Genomic DNA, 19,347 nt, shown 5'->3' with positions numbered 1-19,347 from the left:
TTGTTACCTTCTTTAATCATAAAGCAGCACCTATTCTCTCCTATGGAGCGGATACTACTTTACCGAAAATAAGAACATTTTGGGATTGCTTAGAAGGGAAATTTTGGAAAGCTGTTTTTCGTTTACCCTCCTGTACTCCTATTTGCTTTCTTAGATACGAATCGGGCCTAATTTCATTGTTTGGACGGATTCTCTGGAAACTGTGTAACTTTTATCGTAAATGTCTATTGGGACGAAATACTCCGAACATCTTAGGCTCAGTAGCGATGTGCATCTACTCTTCTAAAGATGCGTTTCCTAAGAAGTGGGTCAAAGTTATTTTGATGACGCTTGTTGATGCTGATATCACAATTGATTTATTACTTACTAACCCTGAAAAAGCTAAGAAACAAATGTATTGGCATGATTGGATTCTGACACAACAAATTTGCACAAACTATGTAGATTTTGATTTAAACTTGTTCCCACACAAGAAATTTAAACAAATGGGTCATTATCTCATAAAGTGTCCATCACATTTTGTGCGTGCTGAAATGCTAAGGTTACGCCTGAATCTTTGCCCGACGAATCAGATCCTGCCAAGACGTGGCTTAATCTATGAAACTGGGAGTTTTCCTTTTTACTAAAAACTTGTGTGTTATTATATGTAAATGAACTCTTGAACACATTTGCGTTGTTTTTCCAGAATTGTATATAATAGTGGTTACTATTGTAAAATTGTGGAAGAAAAATATGATGTTTTGTTGCTAATTAATTGTTTAATTATGTTGTAGTTATGTTGTAATAAAGACATTTTGAAAGGTTGAATTCTTCAGCCAAACAAACAAATAAAAATAAAAAATTGTCCTTTAATATCGAGTATGGGTCTGGAGTTTTCAGGCATGATGCATTTTCTATACAGGGACAAAGTTTTCCATGCTGCCATTCCATGGATGGAAAGTAAGGCCATTTCATGCCTTACTGTGGGTGAAACCCTTCCTGGTAGCTTTAAAACCTGTCTCCACAATATGCCTTCTAATGTGTTCCACATTCTCCATGGGATTAATAGCAATGCCAATGTAAGTAGTGGCACAATTTTTATCTTGTAAAAATCCAGGATCGGGGCGAAATGTATACTTGCAATATTTGTTGTGTATTACTATAGCCTGCACTGCAAGGATTTTTACATGTGTCCTCAATTCCTGCTGTCTGGGCTTGTCTTACAAACTTGAGCTTATAGAAACTCACAGGCAGGCCATCTCCTTTACTAGAGGGAGTTCAACATGATTCACAGTCCATTTAAAAGGTGTCTTGTGTCTACACCTCATTTTCCTTAAAATCATGATGTTTTAGTTCCCTGCATTCATTTGCAGTCCTTTTTTGAGAACATATTTCTGAAGAATGACCAGTGTTGTCTGTAGGCCGATCGATGTCTGGTCCATCAATCCTAAATCATTGGCATTGAGGGACCATGCTAAGGGTAATCCAGTAATTCTCTTGATAACAGACCATCCAAATTCAATCTTATCTGGACTTTGGTGTTTGTATAGAGTGCTTTTATTATTCCCAATAGGTGTGAAGGGCGATTCCGGCTAACCAATTGTTTCCATAGTAGTTGCCTTTTGACGCTATGAAATACTTTATTAAGGCCAAATATATTTCAGTCTCATTTTATATTGCCTTCAATTTTAGAAGATTGTTCAAAAACAAGTTTAAGTCTGTTCCTACTCCCTTAATAAAGCCTGATCTTTTCTCCTTTATTGTCCATGTCCGCAGGTGTTTCAATAGTATGGCTGCACATTCTTCCCAGAACATCCAGCAAGGCGATCGGTTGGTAGTTGTTTGGGTCCATTTTGATACCTTTCTTGTAGATTGGTACTACAATGGCATTTTTCCAAGACTCTGGTATATTTCCCCTCGTCAAAAAAACTTGAACAGTTACAAAATTAATGGTATCCAAGCTGCCAATCAGATTTGATGGATCTATAGGTCACATCACCTGGCCCCGGGCCGTTGCTCCATTTGCTCTTTTTATTAAATCTTCCAAGTCTGCCTCATCAAAGGGTATGACCCAGTTTTCATCTTTTTGTGGTGTTAAATCTTGTTCCATTGTTTCCCTTGATCCAAATAGGTTCTGGTCAAAAACATACCTTTGGCTGCATCAGGTAGGGGTTGTTTTAAAAAAAGCACGCAGAATGGATGCTTGCGTGCATGACTTTTCCCGTTCTGTTAGTTCCGGTCCTTTCTTTACGTTTACATAAATGCTGGGCAGCCATCTTCTGTTATGTGTTCATGAAGATGAAAAAACCCTCTCTAGTTGATTTTTTTGTCTTCAACAAAACTGTGCAACATACAAGGGTAGCTGTTTGTGGATTTTCTGTTTTGCTGTACATTTGAATGTCCTCTCACAAACAAGCCACCTTTCCTAAAAAAGAGGTCCCTTTTGTGTGCTCATTTTGAGTATATATTATTTAGGACAACCCGTATGGTCAGAGAGCACTGCCAAAAGAAATAATGGAAAGTGTAAATATAGTCTCTTTTACCAAAGACATCTACAAAAAATGTTTAGGCATGCCATCAATTCTTGGGACCCCTAAAGCGGGACCTGGACCCACTCCTCCTACGATAACAAGTGATGTAGAACTCCTTACACAAAAAACAAAAAAACGTATTCGACTCAATCTCACGGTCAAATGATGATTGAGGATCTGTAGGCCGGGTTATGCCTGAAGGGCTTCAGATCAAGAATATCCCAAGAGTGTTCTTAGAAAACCCAAAGTTCATGAAAGGGTTTAGTGGAGTGGGGACAAATGTTCCCGGGATTGGGTTATCCTTATAATTGGGACGGCGGAGGAAGAGGGGAAAAAACAACAAGAAGGACTTGATGCTCTAGAGAAAAAAATCAAGCATGATTCACTAATTCCAGATATTAAAAGTGTATTCGAGAAAATGAATGAGGAAAGGCTAAATGTAAGACCTTCATGCTAGAAAAAAAGTTGTTTCTCTGCCCTTTGCAATGTTTCATTTCCAGTTCTTGGGTCTTTTTTGCTCCCCTATCTTTCCTCCATCTATGCTTGTCATCCTCAGTTTGGTGACTCTTTTGTTCTTTCCATTTTCCGAACTGTTTGATTTGAAACTTGATTTCTCCTCATTATTTCTCCACCCAGCCGCCAACTCCTTCCTCGCTTTGTTTTGGCCGGTGTTCTAATTGCGTTGCCTTACTTCTTTCACCTTCTGCTTGTATATTTTGTCCACTACAATCCGTTTTTTCTGCTTTTGTCAAGAAAGATGTTAGTGGGTCCACAGGCTTTATTTCATATTCATGTGAGTGTTCCCTGCTCTCGATTATTTCTCCTTCATACCTTCTCTCATAGAAGGTAAGATTGTTCTCTGTTCCATCCTCTCCATCTTCTATCGAATAAGTTGAAAGATATGTTAAATCCACTTCTTCATTGTCATTTTGATCCTCCTGTGTTTTCCTTCTCTGTGGGTTCTCAATAGAGAGGCACCCCTTATCCTAAGAATGCTGAAGTACGAGTTTGTTAAGGTTTTATTTATTCCTGGATCTTAGTCCGGAGTTTGTGTCCTTTGATGGATATAAAATGTTTCGGAAAAAATCTTGTGCCCCATTAGAATTTGGCTTTCTAGTATGTGTGAGGTTGGGAATTTTCTTCATCTGTTTAATTTCCTTAGTCAAATCATTTGGTTTCTTCTTCTCTCTCTCCTGAAACACAGGATAGGGGTTTTCTGTATTTAATTTTTACATGCTCATCACCCCTATTTGTTGCTATAGACAGTTGTTTGTTTTGATTTTTACATTTTTTCTGGTCTGGGCTAGGGTCCACCTCATTTATCATATTTGTACTTTCAAAGCCAGGAGGATCTTTCAAGGTTTTCATGTTCTTGTCAATGATAATAAACGGACTGGGCTTTGTGGTTATATTTGGTCCTTGTGTTTGTATGATACTGTCTGGCGCTGCCCCAATTGGGTTTGTGTTTTCCATAGATGTGAAATTTGTCTGTTGGTTGTTTTCTTTCCCTTTTTGCAGGTTGATTTTTCTCGTTCCTTTATTATTTCCTACAGTGAGCTCAATAGAAGTTTTTTGTCAGCTCTCTCTGCATTGAGAGTTTCTTTTAACTTGTTTTGTAATTTTGCTGAGCTAGCCACTTCCTGGTCAACTCTTGATTGCAATGAGGATATGAAGGTCTCCACAAATATTAGCTTTGAGTGAATCATTGCCAGTAAGGTTGCCTGGTCTTTGTAGTTCTCATTAATTGCCTTGTACAGCTTTGAGAATGGAGCCAAAGATATGATTAAGGCTGTCATCATGTTACAGTGTGTTTGGAAAAGAGTTGAATTTAAGAGGTATTGGCTGTGGTTTGGATTTCTGGAGAAAAAATTGAGTCGTCAAGTGAAGATGGCAATGAAATGGAAACCAAGTTCTTATTATTCCTTCCGTAATTGAATGTTACAGGGCCTTTGTTTAGTTGTTCTTGAGCCGGCTACTTTTCCACACTGTGTGAGTACTTTTTGGATTTTGGGCATCAATAGGGCTGTTGCTCATTGTTTTCTGTTTTCTCCCAGGCAATTCCATGCAGTCTTGCAATGTCTTTGGATTTAATAGGTCCTTCAATATTTCTTTAGTTGGACTCAACTTAGATCCATATTTGCTGGTGTTGCTAGTAAAAACTTAATTTTGTTTCTGGGCTTCAAACCAATTTTACTAGTGCTGCAGTGGGGTTTCCTGTCATTTTTGCTGTTTCCAGCTTCTCCTTATTGATTTCTTGTTGTCCAATGGTTTCGTTCTGGGTTTTTTGGATTTGTGACTTGCACCAAGGCACTATCTTCTGGATTGCTCTCTTTTCCCTTGGTGTGTTTTTGTCTGGGACAAGATGATATATTTTCCCACTGGGTTCCTTCAACCCGCTCCTGGGGGTTCATTCATTCTTTTTTCTTGCTGGCATCTACAGGCTCATCTTGGTCATTTTTCCCTTCAGCTATTGGGAGTTCGAGAGCCAAGATTTCTGCATCCGTCAGATGGTTTGCCTCATAAAATGTTGCCTCTTCTTTGTGTTTACAACCCGGCATTTGGGCCGTGATGACTGTTCTATCCAAGCCGTTACATTGTTCTAGGATGCGATAAAAGTATGAGTTAGAAGTCTGGGGAAAAGCAAAATTCTCCAGTGCATTTGCAGAGTCCATTTGTTTTTGCTTTGAGGATTTTGCTTAGGTTGTTTTCTCATTCCATGCCTTTGTCTGAGTCTCCCTGCCAGCTGGCTGCTTCCTTTACTGGTAATTCCCTTTCCCGTAACGGGGCAGATGGTATTGTTTTGGCTGGCTAGGTTTCAAGTATTGTGTCAGCCATCAGGCAGGCTTTACGCCTCGTTCAGGGTTTTGCCGACTTGAATTCCATGTGCGGTTATGTAGTGTTTACCAAAATCTCTGTTTCAAAGGGTGAGTGCTTGGGTCGATGACAGGTCAATAAGCGTATCCTTTGCTAAAGTCCGGAGGGTGTTTTGATGGTGCTGCCGCTGCCTTCAATGGAGAGTAAACAGACTTTCTGCAGAGGGTTCCCACAACACTAACACCAGGGAACACTCTTGCTACACTGATATTTGTAGTGTTTGTTGAACAGCGCGATTACGTAGCCGAGAGGATTGGATGACAAGAGTTTTATGACAAAGTATTCCTGTGGGTTGAGCCTTTTAGCTTGGGTCATAGATGATGGTATTCCCATGAGAGTTAGCTAGAGCTATCCTAAATTGCGGAATTTGAGTCGACAGGTTAAGTCTCCTGGAGAGAGGCGTTTCACATGTTAGGTGATACAACGGGTGCAATTCGATCACAAGAAAATCGAGGTATACTCTGTCCTGAAGAAGCAGGAAGACAGCTGTGGGGTTTGTGTGAGGTTGGAGTAACGGTTCATTGTTGTGTGTGTGCATGATCCTCCATCTATCTGTCTTGTGACTTAGTTTGGTGATGTCACCTTTAGATTGGTGCATAGGACGGTGAGTTTGACGGTGAGGAGCTAGTGTTGACAACTTGGGATTGGTGGATGAGGTGAACCAGTGGCGGTGCGCGGAAGGGCCATGTGCAGAATTGTGGTTGTGTGTCTGAGAAGGCAAAACCTGTGAAGGAGGGGCTGTGCACAAAGCTTGTCACTTAAGGTTCAGAGCCAAAGTGGCTTGTAGAAATTGAAAAGTACTATTATTGCATTGTGACTTTTAACCCCTGAACAGCAGATTAAACCTTGATTTAAGGTCAGGTAAAAGGTGACAAAATGTATCAGGGAAATAGCGGGGGAGTCACCCTCTTCAACATTTGTGCAAGACATTGCCACCTTATAAAGGCGAGATTGTTAAGTACAGTATAGAGTGGTCCAAAAACACAGAAGGCAAATTAACAAAGTCATGGCCGCCTTGCAGCAGTTTCTCCAGTGACGGGCAGCAATCGCTACTGACGCACATACACGGTACCTTTAAGGGATGTGATCAAGGTGCAATAAGAGAATGACAAGTGCCTGAAGGAATGGGACATGAGTGGAAACTTTCTGACATGGGTAGAGAATGAACCTGGCCAATGCCAATAATTCCCCTGAAGACACCAGCGGTGTGTTGCCAGCACAGTGGCGATGTGGAAGTTGGTGAGGACGTGGGATGCAAGACGATTGAGAATACCCCGGCAATGTGTCATGATGCCTACCCCCGGAGCACCAGGACAGGCCCAGCACCCCCGGGAGCAGGCATCATGCCCTCGGGTAAAAGCCCAGCGGCCCCCAATAGGGGCTCTTTGGACTTTGTCCTGGCGCCTTTGGCGCCAGGCTCATGTTGGACATCAGTCCTGGTGCCATAGGCGCCAGGCTCATAAAAGAGGGTGTTTGGTGCACTTACCTGACGCAGACCATGCTGCATGAAGCCTCAAGCTAAATGAGGCTTAGGAGGGACTATTTTATCAAAGGAACTATTTTACTTGGGTGGGGACCATGGAAGAATACTTACCTGGAACTTCTTCCAAGGCTATTTAAACCACGCCCGGACTGCCACACGTGCTTCGCGCTGCTCTGCATCTAGCAGCTGAACGCTCACCGTGCCTGCTCCTGCATCTTGCCTCCAGCCACGCCCGCCTCGATCTTGGGATACCTGAAAGGAAGGAAGGGAAGAGAAAAGGTGAAAACCAAGAACTTAATCTAACTTCCTACCTGTGTCCGGAACCATCACGCCAGTGATAGACATTCTTTAAAAGCATTGCGCTACTTGATGCAGCGCCGCGCATCACTCACCTGCCTCGTGGGCTCTTCACTATCCACCGCGACCTTCTGGGCATTCCGCCACATCTCTGCACCTGCAGGGGAGAAGAAGAGACAAAAGGTGAGCAGGAGGAACAAATGAGGAAAGCCTGATTTTCCGTCACAAGACTTACCTGGCCATATTTGACGGAACCACTCCTCATTTCGGGTCAGCGCCACTTCTTGGCCTGGTACCGCACCCCGGCCCCTAAGGGGAAAAAAGAAAGACATTACTAGAGGGATTCAAAGACATTTAAAGGGATCATTTTATCACGAACTCACCTGAGTTTATCTCCGGCAATATCCCTCGAAGCATCACTTCCACTCTGCACCTGAAAATAAGGACAGATCGCAGGTTAAGAAAAGCAAACAAAGAGAAGACTCTACTCTGGAACTTTTTAAACTGCATACTTACGGCATTTCGCCTTCCGAAACCAGTGAAGTAACTGGTCATATACGCGCCCCTGCACCAGAAGCAGGATGGAGAGCTCATCCATTCAAACATTAAGGTGAGCCTTGATTGGGGATTTCGGAGGTGGTCAGAGAAGAGCAAAGGGGAGGTGGGAAGCAATCACAATACTCTGCAGATCCCCTTTCTCCACCTACAGAAAGATTTTTCTACGGGCCAGACAAGCCAGATTTGGGGGTCCAGTTCAGTCAGTGTTTCGAATCCTGCGCATCACGCTTGAAGAGGTCACAGCAATCCAGACCAGGTAAGCGCCTCCGTGGGAGCCAGGTGAGCGTTACACAATGGGAGCGGGAACGGCAGTGTTGATGGATCACTATTGGGCATGTGGTTAAAAAGCATACATGAAACTGCCACCTTACTGGGGTGGGGTATGCTCCCTGGCACACATCAACATGCCTTCATTGGTGGTACCCAAGAAATACGTGAAGCTTGATGACTTTCCGAAGATGTAAAACAACAAGTGGACGATAAGGGCACTAGAGGTATCACCACCTGTCCAAATCAAGAAGACTAATAAGAAAGGAGGATTGAGCAGGATGAAGAGAGGGGGGAATGACTTCTCAGGCAAATCAGAAGCAGCATTGGACAAAGTACCAGCAGAACACAGGCTGTTCAGCAGCATGCAAACATTCTTTGCCTCGCTAGTACCAGGAATACAGACATGTACAAATGCCAAATGGTTGCAAATCATTCGCTGGGAGCTGATGGTAATGATTAATTCAACAGTGAATGGGTTCAATGCCATAAAAGAGGAGCTCAGAGCAGTAAGGTTGGTGGCATAACAGAATAGATACATTTTGGATCTCCTCACACCAATGGAAGGAGGAGTTTGCGCAAAGATTGGGAGGCCATGTTGCACATTCCTACCAGCTAACAATGAAGATAATGGAACACTCTCAGATGCAGTCACACAATTAGCACAAATGCATGTAAAGATGGAAGATGAAGCACGTGGGGCAGGGAAAGACAAGAGTTGGTTGGCATACCTGTGGTTGTAGATGTCATCATGGCTGTCAGATGAACTGAAAGTGATAACAGGATCCCTCGTGCTTGGAGCAGCATCTCTATGTGGGATCAAGATATGCAATGGAAGGTGTATGAAAACAGCAGAAGAGGCTATCCGAATGCAGATACAAATGGATGTGAACTTAGGAGGAATGACGGATGACATTGTGAGAGAGAGACCGACTGAGGGAGAGAATCACACTGTGTGACTTATTTCCGGCAGGGAAAAAAGGTGAACAACTCCAGAGATCCGAGAGCCTATGAAGGGAAGACCGTCTGGTGCAACCCAGAAGGAGTATGCTGTTACATGTACTCGTCCTTCGATGAGCACACAAACTACTATGGACACCTCAGAGGAGTAACTAAGATATGGAGACCCAGAGAGAAGAATTTGACATTTTGAGATGTCAGAGGGGGGACTGAAGAGGGGTGGTCGAATCCTAACCCTGCTCTTCCTCCCATGAGATATGTGAGTCAGAAGAAGAACCGCAGGAACCATGATCACCCATGCCATTTCAGACCAATTTCCAGTGTTCCTATGATAGACAAAAATGTCAAAAGGTACCCACTTAGCCATCTCTATAGCCCAGTATCAGAACAAACATTACCCAGAATAAATGAGGAGCCTCTAAGTTAAGTACACTTACGACATTGAGTACGTCTTCTTGGCGCTTTTAGTCAAGGCTGTCAATAGAAGTGTAAAACCAGGCGTCCTTAGCGGGTCCTGCGAGCGATACAGCATGCTGACAACGGGCCCATCATTAATGGGCCCGTTGTCAGCATGCTCCCCATTCTCATTGAGCCCTATGGGGGCTCTAATGGGAATGGGGATGCACAGGATCTGTGTTCCCTGAATGGGGAAATACCGGGCCCTCCAAGGTCGAAATGGCCAGGTATTTCCCCATTCAGGGAACCCAGACCCGGTACCCGATATGGGGGCAGCCTCCATACTCTGAATGACCCCCATGGACAGTGATCACAAGCTGATACATATTGGACTTACTGGTGTGCCTTTCTAGTGCTTTTAAGTCCTTTTAGTTTCTTTAGAATGCACATTTTTATGTTTTTGGTTCAGGCACCACCCTGACCCTAACACTTCCTATATCTTGGGCGTGCATGCGCACTAGCTCGCGTGCACTGCGGAAGTGCACCAGAAGTGTCTGTGTGGCTGGAAGGAATTCTACTGGCTTCCTGCATGGGTTACTGCCCAACACGTGGACTAGCTGATTATTGGTACGAGCATGAAGACAAGGACAGTGATCACAAGCTGACATATTGGACTTACTTGTGTGCCTTTCTAGTGCTTTTATTGTCTTTAGAACGCTTATTTTTATGTTTTTTGTTTAGGCTCCGCCATTACCCTATCACTTCCTATATCTTTGGCATGCACGCGCACTAACTAGCGTGCACTGCGGAAGTGCACCAGAAGTGTCTGTGTGGCTGGAAGGAATTCTACTGGCGTCCTGCATGGGTTACTGCCCAAACTCGTGGACTAGCTGATTATTGGTACGAGCATGAAGACATGGTCAGTGATCACAAGCTGATACATTTTGGACTTACTTGGGTGCCTTTCTAGTGCTTTTAAGTGCTTTTAGTGTCTTTAGAACGCACATGTTTATGTTTTTTGTTTAGGCTCCGCCTTGACCACAACACTTCCTATATCTTGGGAGTGCATGCGCACTAGCGAGTGCACTCTGCGGAAGTGCACCAGAAGTGTCTGTGTGGCTGGAAGGACTTCTTCTGTCTGGCTGCATGGGTTACTGCCCAAACACGTGGATTAGCTAATTATTGGTACGAGCATACTTGTGGACAGTGATCACAAGCTGATACGTATTGGACTTACTGGTGTGCCTTTCTAGTGCTTTTATTGTCTTTAGAACACTTATTTTTATGTTTTTTTGTTTAGGCTCCGTCATGACCCTAACACTTCCTATATCTTGGGCGTGCACTATGGAAGTGCACCAGAAGTGTCTGTTTCCGTGGTCAGGCCGGGCCGTTGGCGGTTAGTCCTTTATAGTTTTTTAACTCAAATACTATTGTGATTGTTTATATCTTAACTCCATGTTGATTTCAGCACATTTGGTTGTTAATATTGATTCGAACTGAGTCAAGTGACTTGTGCCGTGCTGCAGGCTGTGCACTCTGCCCATTCAGCGCCTTGTGAGTTTGAGTTTCGGTTTGTAGCTGAATGCAAAAAGCTGTTGGCGTGGTTGCTGGATTGGTTGTTCCCCCTTGTGGTTCTTCAGTAATATATACACGCTGTTATGTGTGGGTCTTTTTATTTTTGTCAGAGAGCGTCATGACCTTGTAATGATGCCTCGGTAATAAAAGGGACTCTGCTGGCACGCACAGGGCAGTGCAGCAGAGCCCCAGGAAATGGCAGCTCGTGTCTGTGTGATTTACTGGGTGACCTGGGTGCTGCGTGATAGCGGCCTATCCGGCGGCCTTGCCTGGGTGCCCCCAGTGAAAGAGACACTGTCGCTGGGGTGTTCCCCAGGCTTGGAGGCCATACCCAGTGATCCAGGTGCTGCTGGGTGCTCCTAGCCGTCCACACTCTGCGAGGACGCAGTGTTACTTAGCGGAGTCGGGTGCTGCCGACACGATACGCGGCCCGCTCCATTGACCGGAGGCAGGCCACTAACATTGGCAACGAGGGAGTTTCGCCCCCTCGCATGCCCGCAGAGGGAAGCGCCTGATGGATCGGTATTCCTCTGTCGGAATTGCGGAAAAATGGGGTGGAGTCAAGAAGCTACATGTGCGGTCACGGTCTGCGACCAGGCCCCCTCTGGTGGAAGCACATCTGACATCGGGCACCCGTTGCCAATGCTCTTCGACCTCCACTTGCTCAGGTGGGGTTACCATCTGCGGCAGAGCCACACCAAGTATAGTGCCCAGTGGTCACCATGGCAGAATGAGGACATATGTCGAGGACAGCTCGTGCCACTGCACCACTTTGACGTGATGGGCTCCCCCGCCAGTTTGGGACCCCGGTGGACAGCCTGGGTAGAAAACCTAGAGCTATACTTTGAGGCAATGGAGATCAACGATGCAGCAAAACGTCCAACACTCCTGTACTCCTCCGGACTGGCCGGTCAGAGGCTATTCCAGACATTAAGGCCCAGAGACAAGTCATACAATGCAGCCATCGCAGCCCTGAACGAGTACTTCCGACCCATGGTGAACAGGGACTATGAACGGTTCAGGATGAGATGTGCAAGGCATGAGGAAGGGGAGAGCCTTGTTGCGTTCCATGGGAAGCTGTGTAGCATTCACTGTCCTGCGACCTGGGAAACTTCGAGGGGGATGAGATCAGAGCACAGATCATCTACGGCTGCAGCTCCTTGAAGCTATGCAAACAAGTCCTGAGGGACTTGATGCTTACCCTCGATCGATTACTAGACCTCGGCCGAGCCCAGGAACTGGCAGAGGTGCGGGCCTCAGTCATGGATTCCTCCAGACACCACCTCAAGTTGGAGGCCCCCATGCAGCGAGTAAAGCTCGAGGAGGTGGCAGCTGTCAGTAAGTGGCTAGGAGGGAAGCCGATGAGGAGGGAGGACTGGCCACGGAGAGACCCCAGTGCCACGGTATGCCATCAGTGCGGGTGGGATCTGCCACACCCACAGGACTGCCCTGCGAAAGGACACATCTGTGGAAGGTGCAGGAAAGTAGATCACTTTGCACGGGTGTGCCTCGCCCCCACTCCAGCCAGCATAGCGGGGTCATTGGGAGGCTGTGAGTCGAAGGGGAGAAAGACCCCAGAGTGGCGGCGGTCCAAGTGGCAGAGGGTCCCAGAGGAATACATTATGATGTCGGAGAGGAGGAAGATGAAGAAAATGTATTCTTCCTGTCCTGCAGCAGCGACAGTGGCCAGTTTGATCCCGGGATCTTCTGAGCTCAGGCGGCCCGCCGTTGGACCCCGTGGTGTGCGGACTGGAACGCACCTGTTTGTGTGCAGTGCTAAACGTTTAAGTTTTCAGTAGCTATTAGGTGGTGCCCGGACTGGAATGCACCCAATGTTTGCTGTGATGATGTAGAAGCACAGTGGGTGTGCGGACTAGAATGCACCAAGTGTAACCCAGTAGGGGGTTCCCATTTGCAGTGAGGTTGACTTTTGTTTGTTTATAATAAAGGAGGGATGTTATGTGTGGGTCTAGTTCTTTTTGTCATAGAGCGTCATGCCCTCGTCATGACGCCTCTGTAATAAAAGGGGCTCTGCTGGCACGCACAGGGCTGTGCAGCAGAGCCCCAGGAAACGGCAACTCGTGTCTGCGTGATTTACTTGGTGACCTGGATGCCGCGTGATCGCGGCCTATCCGGCGGCCTTGCCTGGGTGCCCCCAGTGCAAGAAACACCGTCTCTGGGGTCTTCCGCACCCTCAGAGGCCATACCCCGGTGATCCAGGTGCTGCTGGGTGCTCCCAGCCGTCCACACACTGCGAGGACGCAGTCTTACTTAGCGGAGTCAGGTGCTCCTGACAAGATACGCGGCCTGCCCCAGTGACCGGAGGCGGGCCACTAACACATGCCTTGCCAGGATTACGAGCGCTTTGCGAGATAGCACACTATTTTTTCAAGGTGCTTGTGTCTGGACGCTTATGCTAAAATAAAAACGAAGTAGTCATATTAACAGGGAACTTGGCTGCCTGAGCATACGAGTGCATGATTATATGTAGTATTGCTGGACAGCTGCAGAAACCTATGGATTAACCACACACTTGCACTCAGCATCTGACTGACCCTTACGCAGCCCATTTAAAGGATTTTGTCACAGTTGTGTTGCTACGAATATAAATGTGATTGTGAATAACTTGAGTCAAATTGATTACAAAGTTGACCTAACACAAAACAGCATACTCAGAGAGTCTGCGCAACACAGATAATCTCTCAACCTGAAAGGCAAACGTGCACCCGAAAAAGGTGCACATATTACTTTAAGGTGAGTAAGCTTGATTCTGCTGATGCATTACATGCTTCATTGGATGTAACCAGTGAGCTTCAAGACTCACTTAGCTGACTTGGCTCGAAACTGGTCAATGACTTACTTGTGCTGCTGAGCAATAGCGCACACATGCCTGAGCTCAGGTCTACCACTGAATCAGAACCAGAAAACGGTGCCAATCTTGTGTAGAATCTGGCCTGGAAACTAATGTAGAATTAGGATGCCTGACGGAACTAGATAGTATACAGTCAGGCTCACATGGTGCTCGGAACACATGTACAGATATAGATCATACATCCAACTCGGATATAGGTCATACATATCCTCCTTTAGCTAATAAACAAGCACATGAGCTGTGTCGGTTGGAAATTAGTAATTCTGGTGGCTGCATGGGCCCCACTGGCTCCACAATTGCTACTCTAACCATTCCTACCACTCATATTACACTCAATATAGATGCTCAAATACATTCACCCACAATGAGCACCATTGATCTTTCAGGCCCTAATCATCATCAAATTGATATCAACACTAGTATGGATGAAATGGAACTGGAGTTCCTGGGTCCTTCATTAGATCACTCTTTACCACCATTATCTGACGCAGTTGATATCCAACAATGTTTATTAAAATTAGAGGCTGGACTAGAGGATACAATAGATTATTGCAAGAATGATCTTTATAATACCTTGGATATCAATGATATGCCGTGCAAACCTGAACTAGGCTAAGAACAATATGCTATCATTACCATCACAAGTTACACATTTTGCAACTAATTACATTACTGATGAGGATGTCCCTTCTGTATCTGTTGAGAACATAAGCAATAGTATTGCTCCGAATGATACATCCTGTGGTATAACAGCTAGGACAATGACAGGTTCCAGGCATTCGAACCATTACTTAAAACACTTATAGATAAATGTGAGAAAATTGAAATGAAGTTAGACTTGCAATCCTCACTTTTGCACAAAAGTATAAATCGTTGAAGCAAAATTCTGCATGATCAATCCACAAATACAGATTTTACTGCAATTAATCTAAGTGATAAGGCATATCCTGTACCCCATATATTTACTGCTAAACTAGGCGTTTTAAAAAATACCCTAATCCCCGGGTCAATCTCAAGTATAAAATCATTCACAAACCAACAAAAGAAAAGAAAAGTCGTTTCGCAAGCAGTACTGTGTGCGAAACGGCCACGTGATAAACAGAAGGTCAAAGCAAATACAACCGTCGCAGCTACTCTGCCTGTGACATTTGGCATCACATTGAGTGACACATGTGCTCTTAGTAGCAACGAGCTGGAAACACTGCCCGTACAAAAAATAACAGTGTAATAATTGATGAAGCTGCATTAAGCTTTCAGGTCATGCCTGACGACAATGGAAGTGTGGACACAAATAATGATAGACACCCTGCATTGAAATCAATCACTGAATTATGGGCACCCATAAATAGGCAAACTCCAGTAACTAGCACTAACTCCCAAAATGGGAAGGGCGCATTATGTAAGGCCAATTCCCGAAAGGCACTGCAGATACAAGCCTTGCCATCAAATGGCTATCTTCTCCCACTGAATAGGCAAGCAATTCTTCGCTTATTCCATAATATTGCACCTTTACGTGTAATAAAGTTGGATGACATTGCTCTTGTTGATCAAGTCGACTATAGCCATCAAAATATCACAAATGTCTGCTTCAAGGCAAATTAACTATTGGAGTTTGTCCTCTTGTACAGTGGGCGAAGTGGGCGGGAGCGGTCGGGAGAGGTGCTCCTCTACTTCTTTTAATTAAGTTTTACCATTCTTATACTTTTATTTTAAAAAGAAACCGTTCTGGAATGGTTTCGTTTTAAAATAAAAGTGTAGGAAGATGTTGAAACTTGCACTTTCAGTGCACTGCACTTGGCGTTCCCTTAAACACCATGCACATGTGTCTGGGGGTTTGTATGGTGCATGGGAGGTGGGCGTGGCAATGGGGTTTGTGGGGAGTGGGTGCAGGCCTGTAGGGAACATAGTACCACTAATTATTTTCGTACACTTCATCCACTGCTCTTATATCAGGATGCGTTATTTAAAATGGGCTACGTATGTATTGTGACGCACATTCCTGTGACTAAGTTATTAGTGGCAAAAGGAAAAATTGCACAAAAGATAGGTACATCATCAATGAAAACCGTGCATAATTCTAAATATATTAATAGTATTAATGAGAAGGTCCCTTCTGTTAACCCATGCTGCAAACATCAATGTTGACATAGAGACAACACACCACTCACCATGGTGACATTATCGCCAGTAAAAAAGAACTATCTGTGGGACAACGACGGAAACCTATAGTCCCTCCAGATACCGAAGATGTAGAAAGCGGGTACTGGTCAATCTTTAAAACACATTTTGGACAAATGTCTCAATGACGTGGAACACCAGGAGATTCGCCAACATATTTAGTGATGGAGGGCGTATATCTCACATAAGCAACTATTCCTTGGTTGCTTTACAGGAGACATGGCTCTGTGAGAGCGTTGATTTTGATGGACGCACAAGTATTGTTAAAATTGCATCTAAAGGGCCTAAGGGGAGACCAAAGGGCGGTTTAATGATTTATGCTTCCACGCCATGGAAAATGGAAGAACTTCAGAGTACTGTTTCAATAGTACTAGCAGCAGAACTGTCCCTTGGATCCACCCATTTGATACTAATAAATGTACATGATCCACCGATGAACAGTGCCACAGATGTGAACGTAGAAATGGTGGGAAACATTCTGAAAAAAACACAATAAATCAGTCCCAATACTATTGGTAGGCGATTTTAATGCCTTTATTGAAGTAGCAAGATTCAATCAGTGTGATAATCTCCACTCGGAATCTGTAACCAAAACAAATGCTGCCATTAGGCGCGGAAAGAAATGGGTTTCATTAATGGAAGAATACACCATGATGAGACCAAATGGGCACTTTACAGGTGACCTTCCGATGGGCTATATGCCTGTTTGTGGTAAATCGGCTGCAACCCTTGATTACATACTTGTAAATAAAATCGGGATTAAACACATTAAGGACACGGCGATACTGCACCATAGTGAAAGTGGTCATTTCCCGCTATGTGTGTTGCTTACCTCAATAGGTAAAAGTAATCAGTTACTTTCAACTGCCTCAAAGGGAAATATCTCCCCAAATTAACAGGGGAATCGAATTCAATGGAATGATATGAAGATCGAAAAAGCGGCCAACTTATCACACTCGCTCATCACTTCATTTAATGGTATCTATGATGACCCTAATAGTGAGCATAAGAGAATAGATATTATCTCTGTTTTTGTAAAAATGGTTGCTAATAATAAAGAAGCATCCTTGGAGACACGTAATTACAAAAGCATAGCTGAGATGAGCAATAAGAAATATAATTCTCAAATTGATTATCACCCAAAAATAGCAGAGGCTAAACGTGGGCTCAGGAAGGCAATCAACAATGTTATCTACCAACAATTCAGACCTTATACTGCCTGTGAAGTTGCCCATTATATTAGATCTATTAAACAGCAAGACTGTAAATGGGTGTTTGAATGTAAAAAAATTCAGAATAAGAATAAATGGAAGGACATTGCGCAGCTTGCATTTGAAAAGAGCACTCATCGTTTCTGTGAACTTATGGGTGGTGCTCAAACACGCGGACTTCCCACTATTGGTGTTAATGAACCAGAGTGGGAATCACCTTGGGTGCGAGTAATAGTGATGTATCTGCTCCTCTTGGAACTGAAAGATGGACATGCCAATCATCCCCTCATGATAGGGATAACATCATTAGACACTTAAACATATCCTGAGCATCTGGGCCTGATGGGCTTTGAAATGATGTCATTAAACACAATCCTGACTTATGGGCCCACGGGTTATATTTGCTATTCATCCATATCGGCATTGAGGGTGTCATACCGCCGACTTGGAGGGAAAGTGAAATACTTCCTGTATACAAAAAAGTCCCTGGGAATCTGGCAGCCAACTATCCTATGCTGGCGATGCTAGATGTACCCTCTAAGATACTAGCAAAAGTGTCGCTGATTGAATTGAATACTTGGATCGACACAAACAGGATTTTGCCGCCTAATCAGATGGGGTTTGTTAAGCACTCCAATACGGCATATAACCTATTCATATTAAAATCGATTGAGTACGCATGGATGCGAAGGAATGTTAAAGTCTACAAGGATTTTATAGATATTCTCAGCCGCGTTTGACACAGTGAATCGGGGAAGGTTATGGAAAAAACGTAGTGCATGGGAAAAAGCGGCTGCGCTAATAAAGAGGTTAATGCTCCTTTATACCGATACCACAGTAAGAATAAGATTGGATGACAAAGGTAACTTATCTGCCCCTTTTAGAACCCACTGTGGAGTTAAGCAAGGGTGTGTGGTTGCGGCCACCCTTTTCAATTTATATCTATCTGATATGGGCCAGGAATTCCTTAGCTCTTTCTTATGTCCAGTCAAAGTTGGTCGCTATTCCCTAAATTGGCTAGCCTACGCCGACAATTTGGTGTTGGTTGACCATACTCCAAGGGGACTTCAGAGTCTTGGTGAGTCGCTTCGGAAATACGCGAGTCTAACTGGCCTGGTAATAAACATCGAAAAGAGAAAGACGATGGTCTTCACCCGAAACTCTGCAGCAGAAGAAAATACCCATGCATCCTAACTGCTCAGAGACTAGAAAATGTAGATAGTTATAAATATTTAGGCCTACATATACAAAGCAATTTAAGATGGGATAGGCACTGGGAAGTGATAAAATGTTAATGCAATGCAGTGGTTAATATGATAAATCGTTTTGTAATGAAACAATGTGGGATTTCGTTTCAGACAGTGTTGCTGTTATATCAATTTTGTTTTACAGCATGGAAATATGGGGTGGACATTATCTAGATGCCTTAAGAAAATATGAAGTGAAAGTATTACGCAAGCTGTTTGGGCTAACACCCACAACTCCAATTGAATTATTGAGCTATCTGGCATTGAGTATGATGCAACAAAAAAACAATTTTATTCTGTGACAAATTGTCGGTTTTCTGTGATATAGATAATAATCTGACAATGAGCACTGTGGGGAAGATGTTCTGCACATGCATGAAATGGCAAGCAGGATGCTGTGGTACGAGACAAGATGGTGCTGTTTACATCAGAAAATACGGTCTTAAAAAAAAAATGATTGACCACAGTCGAGAACATTATTTAATTAATCTGTTCTCTGGAAACAATTATACCTCATTCTGTGATTACATTGAAAAAAGAGATATCACGCCATCATATAGAAAGGCCTTTCCTAACAGCGCAATTGCGAAGAAACATGTAAGGCTTAAATTCAACATAAGTGCAGCCTTATTGACCCAGGGTGCTCAGTGCCTGATTCCGCGTAATATGCCCTACTGTCGGTTGAGTGGAGCTGACACTGTTGAGAGTTTAGAACATTTACTGCTGGAATGTGAAAGTCTGTGGGAGCTACGCTGGCAATAATTTAAGGCATACAACAATAGTATAAACATGACAGATATCGCATTGATATGGCCAGTATTGCTTAAAGGCTGTGATATTAATTTGATTTTCTATATTGTAAAATTTTATTGGAAATGTGTTGAAATTCTACACATATTGAGTTAATGTTTTTGATAAT

This window comes from Ambystoma mexicanum, chromosome 4p, assembly GCF_040938575.1.
Source record: "Ambystoma mexicanum isolate Mex_15411 chromosome 4p, UKY_AmexF1_1, whole genome shotgun sequence".
NCBI classification, from domain to species: domain Eukaryota; kingdom Metazoa; phylum Chordata; class Amphibia; order Caudata; family Ambystomatidae; genus Ambystoma; species Ambystoma mexicanum.
The sequence above is the reverse complement of the archived record's forward strand: the minus strand, read 5'-3'. Positions refer to the sequence as shown.